General features: G+C 37.0%; 1 protein-coding gene across 3 annotated transcripts in view; it reads right to left on the minus strand.

Annotated features, from left to right (window-relative positions):
* The window catches only part of Fhos (Formin homology 2 domain containing), a 792,187-nt gene that overhangs the window by 245,132 nt on the left and 533,960 nt on the right, over window positions 1-13,095 (minus strand). The gene's annotated exons all lie outside the window — the stretch shown is intronic.

Below are 13,095 nucleotides of genomic sequence, written 5' to 3' on the forward strand. Positions count from 1 at the left end.
AAGAGCAAGGTTGTCACAATCAGCTTGGTAGACCCGTACTGGTATCCTGTGGAACTCTTTTGTGATAACTTCCTGTAGTTCGTCCAAATTGCGTATATGATATTGATACACTTTGTTCTTTAAAACACCCCATAAGAAAAAGTCACGTGGCGTACAATCTGGAGATCGAGCTGGCCACTCCACAGGACCACGTCGAACGATCCACCGATTCAGGAATGTTTCGGTCAGCCACTCTCTCACTGGCATAGCATAGTATGTTGTAAGTCCAGTGACAATCTTTACTCTCAGGCTACACAGTATTGCCAAATCTAATCTTTGTGTCCAGAATTACAAATACTACAGTCAGTCAAACTTCATATACATAATTATGGGCCACACTGTATAAGAACTCTTCACACACATATATGAAAGGCTCGGGAGAAGAAAATGGTACGTGCCACTTCCCGTAAAATTGAGTTATTATATGGAATGGGTTAGGATCAGATCACAGAACAGTAGTAGGAAGTATAATTTCGAAAATGTACCGAGAGATGGCAGGGGAAGCTTGTTTAGTATGTGTCATTATATTGCATTGTATGGAAATGTTGAATTTTATTTTCAGTTTACTCGAAAATGAGAAAATGTAATGTACTATTGTCTTCCCCGAGTCGCTCATATCGTCACAGCCGCTCATATATAAAAATTGTCAGAAGGCATGGTTGCCCATTGACAGAAAGGTCTGATGTTCATTTCTTGCGAAGGGTCTCTGGACAACCCTACACTTTTACCAGAGATGTAATTGGTCATTGGGTCAAGTGGGTCAAGATTTGTGAGTGGGTCAACAGGACGTGACCCACTGCGACGCACCACCTACGGTGACCCACTATGACCCACCAACCCACTGTGCTCAGTGCACTGTAGACAGCATCTCCTGAACACCGGTGAACTTGTCTACGTTTTACTTTCAAGGTCTCCATTTCTCTTCCCTTTTCATTTGTTTCCATTTATTTACCTGAGATGAGTATACCTAAGTGAAAAAAGAACTGCAGGCACTTTAGGATATTGATATTTGTGATTGTAATAACAGCAATAGGAATTACTACTTGGCTTTTGAGAGACAGCCTGTGCGTTTAAAGAAGCTGACTACTGAAAAAAAATATTTTTGAGTCTCCTGTAATATATAAATTAGTATGTAAAATTATCGGTGAGTCAGAGTGAATCATGGTGAATCAGAGTGAGTCATGCTGAGTCATGGTGACTGCTGGGTCTGTGGATAATGCGTCAAGTTTCCATTGACCCACACTACCTCTTGCTTGTACAGGATACAGCTACTGATACAATGGTACATGTATTAATGAAAATGAGCATGGTCTGGTGACGTGGTTTTGTAAATCCAGCTTCATATAGGGAAGAAAATATGATGGTAAACACTCTATACTATATAGGGTAATCTTGTATGATAATATGCGCACCCTCCAACTGCACCGGATGTAAGGCACAGTTCTCGTTTGAAGCCCACGTTAATCTACGCCCTGTCCTTTATACCCTCGTAACTGCATAAAAATGTAAAACATAAAGCTCAATTTGTGTTCATAAAAATGTATATTCAAAGGAAAATTGTGTACTCCCAGTAAACGTATTAATGATTTCTGAATTTTTAGGGAATTTGTGTTTTACTATACCACGCATATAAGGAAACTTGTCTTAACAACCCGTGTTTTACGGAAATTTATGTAAAAGGGTGTCCAATAAAGAACGAAACATTTGAAATGCCCGCCATTTCTGTTCTGGTAAGTTGGCAGCACTGAACGTTACATGGTTTGCATCTGTTGCCTTTGTGGCTAGTAGTCACGGGACGCCGAATAGCGCATGATCGTCATCTGTTTTCTGTACGAGTACAAACGGAGTGCTTTACGATGGAACAGTGTGTTGTCATGGTAAAAACTTATCACAAATATGGTAACTGTTGTCGAGAGACACTTCGCAAACTCCGCGGAATGTTTGTTCAACGTAATGTACCGAATGATTTACTGTGATGAGACTGATTGCTAAATTTGAGAAAACTAGTGTCCCTCAGGGTGTCGTCGTATTAGTTGTTCTGCGGAAAACATAGCCATCGTGAGTGGTAATGTTACTGTAAGTCAGGTCCAGAAAACAGATGACGATCATGTGCTAATTAGTGCTCCGTGACTACTAACCACAAAGACAACAGATGGAAATCTTGTAGCGTTCAGTGCTGCCAACTTACTAGAACAGAAATGGCGGGCATTTCAAAAGTAGCGTTCATTATGGGACACCTATTACAAGAAATTTCAGATCTAGAGTTTCAACTTTTTTTGAAGTCAATAGTTAACAAAAACTTGTATTGCTCCCTTTTGTTCACGCAACGGTTTGATTGAATTTGTAATGCCACGCTATCAATAGTGATCATTATGACAGGCGATAGGTGACACTTACTAAAGCCCTTGAGTCGCCACTAGAAACATTGTTCTAGAAAGATATACTTCAACGCATCCAGATTCGTTGAACGAGTTAACCTTACCCCAGAGAGTCGACGTAACTTAAGATTTTCCAGACTTGTGCATATGAAGGTAATAGATTTAAAATTGTAGTATAAGAAAACAACTATTTCTACACAAACACTACTTAAACATGTAAACAACAACTGGATTCTAAATTTTATGGTTTATATTTTGTTCAAAACAAAAGTGTCAAAGAATCAATAACAGCAACCGAATTATTCTTTGCATTAACGAAGATATTACATATGATGGTATAATTCCATTATCATAATCAATTTTCATTTTGCTAAGATGCTGGTCGTGACAATAGTTGATTTTTCTTTATTGAACTTCTTTCTTTGCTTACGTCTGTTTAGGTAATAACATACTCCAGGAGAATTCGGCTGTATTATACAGTGGATGGCTTTAGGACCATAATATATATTGTCGGAATCCAATAATAGAAACAGTGGATTATATATATATATATATATATATATATATATATATGAACATCATTCAGCTAGTCTTTGTAATTAATTATGAACTATAATTGAGCTGGTTAGATTGTAGCCTAATATATATTATTTAGATTGTTTATTTACTCACTTCTATGATTCTCTTATTTATGTATTCATTTCTTCATACGTAGCTCCATTATTTATTTATTTCATATCAAATATTTATTATTTTATTTTAAACTTATTCAAAGACCGTCGCCTTTCATACCTCATTTATGGCTAAAAAAAATCGCACCAAGCAATTAAACTCATCCTCATTTCTTCCAAAAATTCATTAAAATCCACATCGATCCACAATATTGGCTGTTGATTCTCCTGTTATCAATTACCTTAACAATCATTACACATAAACTATGAGTAACGCCGGACACAAACATCTACGCATTTAATGAAGTGATTATCGAAATTTTAATATTTGGATTACTAAAACACAATTTTACACAAGAATTTAGATTTGGCTTCAAGATGATTTAACACATTATGCAGAACATTTGGGAGAATTTATCTGTGGCAGGATAATCCTGCCGGAGATGCTTAGTTACTCATGTATCATTATTACTTCTATTTATACCAACAAATACTAAAGTAATTTTACTTTAATTATTCACAGTTTTGTTCGTTTTCTGACTGCAAGAAGCTTCTCAAAATCCAGGAAATTTGATTGAAAATTGAGTTGTTAAATTTTTTTTTCTTGTCGGAGATTTCACATATATTATCGTAATAATTACAATTTCTTCTTCTTTTAACAAATATACATTGGCACCAAAATTATTTCGCACTGCCAATCACTATTCTGTAACCTTCGGTGCAGGTTCAGATTACCTCAACTAATACAAAATACATTTAAACTAACAAATAACATTGAAACACAAATAATAAACATAACTGTGCAGGTTAAATATACATATAAGCACCATTAAACATCAGTGATCTGAAAACTTGTGATGTAAAAGCGAAAGCTGGAGCATCACAAACTTGCATTTAACGGAATTGTGTCCTACAAAAGCGTGTGATCCGTATAATCTACAAAAACTTGAGTTCGGCAGAATATCTAATTTGTCTTTTAAGTCTTCACCGTAAATGTTGGCATACATCGAGTTAGTGTTTAGCCCTTCCTGCTCCTTTAGTGGTTACCGCGCACTCTAATGACATGTGTTTGTTGTACGTGATCCCGCGTTTTATTCCCGGTGAAAGAGCATTTCAAGTATTACAGTGGTTTGGATTCCACTTTAAAGCTGTAGGTTCACACTCATCCAGCCTGGACGGCAGGGCTGAATTATCTCATCTGGAGGCCCGGAGCTAGAAAAAAATATGTGGCCCTGCTGACTTAACCTAATACATTTCTGTGGAAGTACAGTAGAAAAGTTAAGGGAATAAGTTTCATATTTATGGTCATATTTTATTTTATGATGATGATTGTATCTTCATGATTCTGCTTAGATACCCAGTTGAGTGGAGGCCCGGGGCTATAGTCCTCCTAAGCCCCGTCCTTAATCCGGACACTTTCAACGAAAAAATAATTTCCAGTTAATTTTTAACAGGTGACTAGTTTTCGATACCTGAGTACTATTATTAGTGATGATATGAAATGCGAACGTGAAATAAAAGAAAGTATAGGAAAGACGAAAGAAGCCTTTAGGAGGAAGAAAATGCTGTTTTGTGAGACCTTGAATAAAGAACTGAGAGACTCATAAAATGCTTAGTGTACTGTATTCTACTGTACTTTGTGGGGCAGAAACAAGAACATTATGCAAAAATTATGAAAAACGACTGGAAACTTTCGAAATGTGAGTGTGGAGAAGAATTGAGAAAATTAGCTGGATCGAGCGGAAAACGAATGAGAGTATGTTAGAAATGGTGGGGGGAGAAAACAACAATTTTATACACTATAGAGAAGAGGAAGAGAAACTGGTTAGGACATTGGCTAAAACAGAACTAGCTATCACGAGGGACGTGCTAGAGGGCATGGTGGCAGAAAAGAGATGGAGGGAGCGAAGGAGATTACCATTAAAGGACGATATAAAAAAAAAGTACATGAAGGCAAGAGTTTAGCAGAGGACCGTGGAGCATGGAAGCTTCTAGTTGCAGCAAGTGACCTGCCAATAATGGCAGAACTGGCAGAACACCTATCATGGTGATGGTAATTAATTTTTAAATAGTATAATTTTACTTAATACGTTAAGGGCAAACACGTAAGGAAAATACGATTCCGTATAAAGACATATAATACCATAATATATACAGACAAATGCAGAAAAGAAAGAAAGAAAGGGAATTTTAACCAAATTTAAGGAATACACTGAGTCAGATAATTATGCGAAGAGAGACGCTCCGTAGGCCTTCGTTTAAGGGAACCTGATATAAGTGAACGCACTTTGAAGCAGCTTCTTCTAGCACTCACAAACAGGTATCGATTTTTCATTTAGGCAAGAGAATGCGCCAAGCATATAAAATTCTGCAGATGTGACAATTCAGATTGTATTACCGAGGAAAGAACTGCACTCAATTGATATTCTGTATATATAGTTTCGTTGAGGTATGATCATTTTTTTTATCATATTGTATCAAAGGTTCCATCAACTAAAAATTGTAAGTGTACGATGATGTGTTGATACAATTTTAAGGTTGGATACAAGATTTGATGCAATGTTCTAGTGCCATCCACCTATGCTACAAAGAAACCAACTCAAAACCACTGTGCTTAGCATTAATATATTTATTATTACCTTTCGATTTTAACAAGTCAACTCTCAACAACAGAAAGAAATATAGAGGTCTTTTTATACGCTTGCAGGGATATGAGTTTAGAAGTAAATGCAGAAAAAAACTAAATACAAGGAAGTTCGTCGGGATCGTATAATACTCAAATTATGAATGCTTTAAAATATGAAATACTACTTTCGAAAAACTGGATACTTTCAAATATTTAGGATCAATATTAAAACACCAAAACCATATCCACAAGCAGGGAATTCGTGTTATTATTGGGGCCGTGGTGGCTCAGTGGTAGAGAGTTCGCCTCTGGTGCATGGGGTCCCGGGTTCGATCCCAACTCCCGCCAAGTGAACTTTGTGGTGGACAAACACCGTGTGCGTGGGTTTCCAAAGGGTTCTCCCGTTTCATCCCACCTTCCTCATTCCGCCAATTCATTCATTTCTCATAATCAACGTCTCCTTTAGCCTAGCCAGCATAACAGTGGGACGTAAAACTAAAATACTTAATTTCATTGCATTTTCGTGTTATTCACTTCAAAATCTTTTGTCGTCGCGTCGAGGAATTTGAAGCTTAAAATATATAAAACGATAATCATGCCTGTTGTCTTGTATGGTCCCGAAACATGGTCACTTAATTTGAGGGAGGAACAGAGACTGATAATATTTGAGAACAAGATCCTGAGACGAATATTCGGACCTAAAAGGAAAGGGAATGGGGAATGGCGGAAACTTAATAACGAAGAACTACATAATTTATACCGTTTACCGAACATTGTTGGGGTCATCAAGTCTAGGAGGCTCAGTTAAAGTCATGTAGCCAGAAAGGAAGAAAGTAGGAACGGTTTCAAAGTTTTAACTGGAAGTCAAATCAAAAAATGACCATTTGGGAGACCTAGGCACAGATGGGAGAACAATCTTAAGATGGATCTGGCAGAAATAGGAATACAAAGTAGAAATTGGATGAAGTTGGCTAACGACAGAAGTCAATGGAGAGCTTTTGTGCAGGCATGATTCTAAGCACAAGAAATTTCAACGGTCGGTTTGAATCTAGCGTCCCTTTTCAACATTAGGACTACTATGAGACGTAGATCTACAGACCGCGGGATAAATTCGAGCCATCGTGAAGGGTTCAAATTTCAAGGTTCTCCCCACCGTGAACAAACCAGTGACGACGTGCACCAAATAATATTGGTTAGCTTTCTTGGCGTGGTTCAATTAAAACATGATCCATGACCCACTGACCCACCACCCACCGTGACCCACTCTTACCCACAACCCACCGTGACCCACTCTCACCTACAACCCACCAAACCCATCGTCATCAACTCTGACTCATGGGGCACGACCTCTTCTCCACCGAAAAAAAGAGTTTACACTTGCAATAAAACAAGGCTGTAAAATTATCACTAATCGGAGTTTGAATTTCTACAGTCAATCCCTGAAGCACCGCTCTATTACAATACCGGTGGATCTGATCTTTTACGATATAAAGTGGTGAAGTATTTGTCATGGGTCATATTACGATGATGAATTACTTTTCAGATACTTTTTAGTGGAAAAATAGAATGAAATTTGAAAGTCTCAAATCAAAGTAAAGTAGGCGAACGAAAAGGATAATAATAATAATAATAATAATAATAATAATAATAATAATAATAATAATAATAATAATAATAATAACTCGAAATCCAATTGCTAAGTCCTATTGCTATTATTACAATTACAAATATAAATATCCAAGAGTGCCCGAAGTTCTTTTTTCAGGTGAGTAACTTGATACAAATGAAAAAGAAAGAGAAATGGAGGCCTTGAAAGTAAAACGTACACAAATTCACCAGTGTTTAGAAAATGTTGTCTACAATGCATTGAGCAGAGTGAGTCGGTGGGTTGATGAGTCAGAATGGGTCATGGTGGGTCAAAGTAGCTCACGGTGGTTGGTGGGTCGCAGTGGCTCACGTCCTGTTGACCCATGACCCACTCACAAATCTTGACCCACTTGACCTATAAACCAATGACCCACTCCATCTCTTCTAAATCAGAGGGAAGGGCTGCTTACAACAGACATCAAAGAATAATGAATTCACTTTATTTCCAAGACGTTTGAGATTTTTCATGTACTAAGCTCTGTAATATCCCAAGTACCAAGTTTTCTCGAAGAAAGTGTAGTATCATATCTATATAAAAGAATATCATAAAGTTTGACAACAATTATTTATTAAATACATTGCACATAGGGTGGTCTGAAGAGATTCAAAATTGCTTTCTCAAGTCGTAATACCGCGGAAAAATTGCGAGTTGGGGAGAGTTAAAAGGAATAAAAGGAAAAATAAAATTGGTTTATTTCTTGCGGTCGCAAATATGCTCTAAAATTTGCAAAAAAAAAAAAAAAAAAAATCATATTTCTACGACGATTTTTGTATCTTACTAATGGTCTAAAATATTTAAAAAAAATTAAACTTGTATTCAATAAAGAAAACAAAAAAAAAAGCATGAAAGTTGTTAGTTTCCTTTTTTTTTTTTTTTCCTTGAACGGTGATCTACCTTTATTTGTATATAATTTTCCAAACTTTCATTAACTTTGAAGGCAATGCGCGGCCGGAAAATGTTAATGGATTTCAATAATATTTACACAGTATTTTCTGTGGTTCTAATACAAAAGCATTTGAGCTATTACATTCGGGAAGACGCTAACTGAAAAATGTTAAAAATCATAGTAAATATGTGAATTTTTCCAAATTTCGGCAAACTTCAGAATTCATGCGCGACTGGAGGATATAAACCGATTTTATTTGTATCTTACTGCTTTTTAGCCTCCCCAATTCGCAACTTTTAGCGGTAGTACGACTTGAAAAAACAGTTTTCATTTTTTTTCCGCTCCAACTTATTTCACATACAGTATGAAGCATTCAGAGCACAAAGGGTGCAAGTCAAATAATCAAAGTCGTGAGAAAAAGAGCCATACAGTTTATACGCTCCCTTAAAACAAATAGAAAAGTTTAACACTGGTTTTTTCATTATAAGAATTATCAAGAATATTTTACCTGGTAAGCCCTAGAAGGAGCTTCAAATAAAGATATTAAAAATGAAACATGTCAAAAATACCCAAAAGTAAACTTGAATCCTTTTTGCACTGAACACTCCATATAAATTACTTTATAAATACCAAATAAAGAAAATGTTCATTTTTAACGTAATTACCTGCAGAAATAACACAATGGTCCGTGGCTGCAGTTATTATCCAAAGCCAACAGTAAATTAGGGTCTTTATGGGCCACCGATCGACAGTTTGGATGAGCCAAGAGAGCATTTACACACCCAATGGTCCATGCACTTTTCAAAATGCACGCAGAGTTCTCAGATTTTAACGGCATTGTGTGCCAGTAAAAAACTGTGCATTTAGTGTTGCTGTACCTTTTTCTTTATATAACGACAAATTACTCTTAAGAAGGGTAACCTGAGAGTTCTAAATTTCCAAATGCAAATCACATCGAAGTTTGCCCTGATAATAATTCTACAATACTATAGCGTGTAACAAAAATGTCCAAGATGAGTCTCTACCAGTCAATAGATAATATTAAGCTGAAATAATAATGACATATGTGAGTGTAAATCCTCGACAATACTTTCCACAAAGTAAATACTATCAATATTAACAGACCACAACCATATTCGCGAAGATATTAAATGTCGACTAAAAGTAAAGAATTCGTGTTATTATTCAGTTCAAAATCTTTTGTCGCTGCGAACTTGTCAAGCAATTTGAATCTTAAAACATATAAAACGGTAATCGTGCTTGTTGTGCTGTATGGCTGCGAAACATGATCGCTTACACTGAGGGAAGAACGTAGACTGAAACTATTTGAGAACAACATCCTGAGACGAATATGCGGACCTAAGAAGATCGGGAATGGAGAATGGCGGAAACTTCATAACGAGGAAGTGTATAATTTATACCGTTATAAAACATTGTTAGTCTGTGGCTATTTGAGAATGCATTTTCGAAGCGTTACCCCCTAGAGTGAACGCAACCAAGGTGGCTATTTGGTAAATTTACTTTCGCCAGAGTAATAAATCATACTGTGAGCCAGTCAGGGTTTCCAGGTGTTTTTTGCCAAGTCCGGTCTATAATACCAGAGTTCCAGTAGTGTGCACAAATCATTTTCAAAGCAGCTGTTTCTTGCCAAAATCCCCCTTGCCTGGTAACATCTTTCCTTTTGACATCTTCTAAACAGCTGGCAGTGTATTGTTCCGAAAAGCTCCAAATACGTTAGAGCTGACGTTTTCTCCGCGTTTCTGTTTTCGCATTTGTGATTAGCCATCCACATTTAAATACATGGTCAGCGTATTCCAAGCGTAGGCATGAGCAATAAAAACGCGTTGCGAACGCTTTGAATAGCCGCCCTATTAGGATCATCAAGTCTAAGAGGCTCAGGTGGGTACGTCATGTAACAAGAATGAAAGAAAGTAGGAACGTCTTCAAAGTTTTAATTGGAAACTCAATCAAAGAAGAACCATTAGGAAGATCTAGACACAGATGGGAGGACAATATTAAGATGGCTCTTGCAGAAATAGGAATACAAAGTAGAAACTGGATCCCGTTGGCTAAGGATAGAAGTCAGTGGAGAGCTTTTGTGAACGTGGCATTAAACCTCCGGGTTCCATAGGTCATAGAGTTAGTTAGTTAATTAGGGTGTAAATTCTAATGTATAGTTTTTGATAAGATCAAGGAAAACACATTTCTTTCTGTAAAACCAAAATTTGATTCTTTACAATAATTATGTCACTTACTAAGATGAAATTGATACCCTACCAATCTCTTGATTATGATACTATCAATACGACAGTACTAATGAGATATGTGGCCTATGAGTACGGTTACTGGAGTAATGAAAATTAAATGAAATATTTCAGTTTAACATCTCACGATTACCCTTCAGACTAAGCTACACGATGATTAAGGCGTGTAAGTAAATGATGATGTACGAATTGGTGGAATGAGAAAGTGGGAGGAAACGAGAGTACCCAAGAAAACCTACAGAAAGATGTCTACTACAAGCTTACTTGGCCGAGGTTCGAACCAGGGACCCTACACACCAGAGGTAGGTGCTCTACCACGAAGGTACCGTTCCCCCAAATGGAGTAAAATGAAATATAGTGCAAATTTTTTGTTAATACTTCGACGTTATTATTTTTTAACTATGGCACTGTCTGAAGATGACATATATATATATATATAGTGGCGTATCCAAGGGGGGGGGCTATAGCTCTCCCTTAACGCTCAGGTTTACACTGGATAAAATGGGCTTCAATCCTGCTTTACACTGCATAAAGCTGCAAACTATGGTTTAGTCCCTTCCTTGATAATATCCTGGATCCGCCACTGTATATATATATATCAACAAATAGATCAGTGGTTGTCTACGTGGGCGTTCTCGTTTCCATACGGGGAGGCTGGGAAAAAAAAGGGGTGAATGGGGGCGACAGATTAGAGGAGTCGATTCGCATTTCATGACCTCTTAAGACTCTTATCTTATTGTTGGACGAAAGCCATTATACATTTTACAAATTATTACAAGTTTAGACTTAATTATTATTATTATTATTAATATTTTGTAATTATGACAAATATCCAAAGGACATAAGAATTCTGCTATTATAGCTTTAAAAACAACTCCGTCAAAGAAACGTTCGTTGGCCCTTTCTTTTAAAAATTGAGGAGGTAAGCAATTGTTTAAAAGATGGGAAAAAGTTACATTTTTCGGAGACAAATTTCAGAAACAAATTTTCCTTCGGACGGAAATAGTCAACGGAACTGAAATAGGGAGAAATAATCAACGGTACTCACAGTCACTCAGAAAGAAAACACTAATAGGAAATGAGTCAGGGAGAAAACAATAAATGGCATTTAATTAGGGAGAAAATGAAATTTAATGAGGGAGAAAATAGGAAAGTTCCGACGGAATTTCCCGAAGACGCAGGCAAAGGATTGCTAAAAATGGAAGAAATACTGTACATCAAAAAAGTAACAGATTTTTGCCTATCAAGCGAAATAACACTATTCAAGTTACCACAACACTACACGCATGAATCACTAGCAAACACTTAATCACAGCAGCAAAAGAAATCAGATTATTACACAAACACAGGAAAAACTCTGTAAACACAAGAACACGCAAAGAAGTCGGTTCATCTTACGAGTAGAAGATCGCAACGAACAGAAGCAGGTCATTGCCACTGCTCTATATAGCAGAAAGAAAGCCCCTAAAACCCACTAAAACGAAGGAAAATTCTACCTTCCCACGCCTATCAATGCATAGCCCCGTGCCAAACTACTACCTTCACCTTTTGCATTATGCTGCACAAGTTGCTGGTTCGTGTTCCTCATCCGCGAGGCAAGGAGGTCCAACACCTACAAGTCGTGCTTACATTTTCTTACTGGTTGTACCAACTCCGTCAGGCAGCGTTGGAAATAAAACAAAACTATTGCACTGTTGGATTTGTACAAAAAATGACGGGGTCTCAATATTTTAAAATCCAATTAATGGACAGCTTCCATAATCCAATTAATAGTAGCCCTCCCCGCTGGTCTAGTGGCTAGCACGTGCGCCCTTGGTGTACGGGGTCCCGGGTTCGATTTCCGGTGGGAGAGCCTTTGTGATTTTAATTGTCCTCGATGTTTCTGTGTTCGTGTCCCTGTCGTTCCTAGGCAAAGTCAGTTGACCGAGTAGAGCACGTAAAGCAAGTCAAATGTAGTTAGGTCAAGTAAGTTGCTGAGGCACGTTCTGTGTCTCAGTTAGCTTAAAAAAAGAAAAAAAAGGCAACTACTGTGTACAATTAATTAATACCAAGAACTGGCATACGTAACATTTAGTATTTTTGCATCAGAATTAAGAGGTTTCGAGTACGAATACTGCGACAGAGGTTCCCTCAACGACAAGCCAAATGACAGAATAGTGTTTTTCATATATAGGCCCTGTCAAACTTCTCACACAATTCTTTATTATTATTATTATTATTATTATTATTATTATTATTATTATTATTATTATTATTATTATTATTATTATTATTATTATTATTATTATTTCTTCTTTGTGCATAATTTTCTGGCTAAATGGATTCAACGTTGAACCTGGAACATTAGTAATAATAAATATATGAATAACTAGCCTCGATTACCCGGTAAATGTGTTAAAATAAGAAAAAATAATGATATGTTCCGTTAGTCACTTTTTGGGGCCACGATGGCTCAGTGGTAGAGCATTCACCTCTGGTGCATGGAGTCCCTGGTTCGATCCCAGCTCGTATCAAGCGAACTTTGTGGTGTACAAACACCGAATGCGTGGATTTCCTCTGGGTTCTCCCGTTTCCTCCGACTTT

Source organism: Thermobia domestica, chromosome 17 (assembly GCF_964235325.1).
Source record: "Thermobia domestica chromosome 17, izTheDome1.hap1.1, whole genome shotgun sequence".
Taxonomy (NCBI): domain Eukaryota; kingdom Metazoa; phylum Arthropoda; class Insecta; order Zygentoma; family Lepismatidae; genus Thermobia; species Thermobia domestica.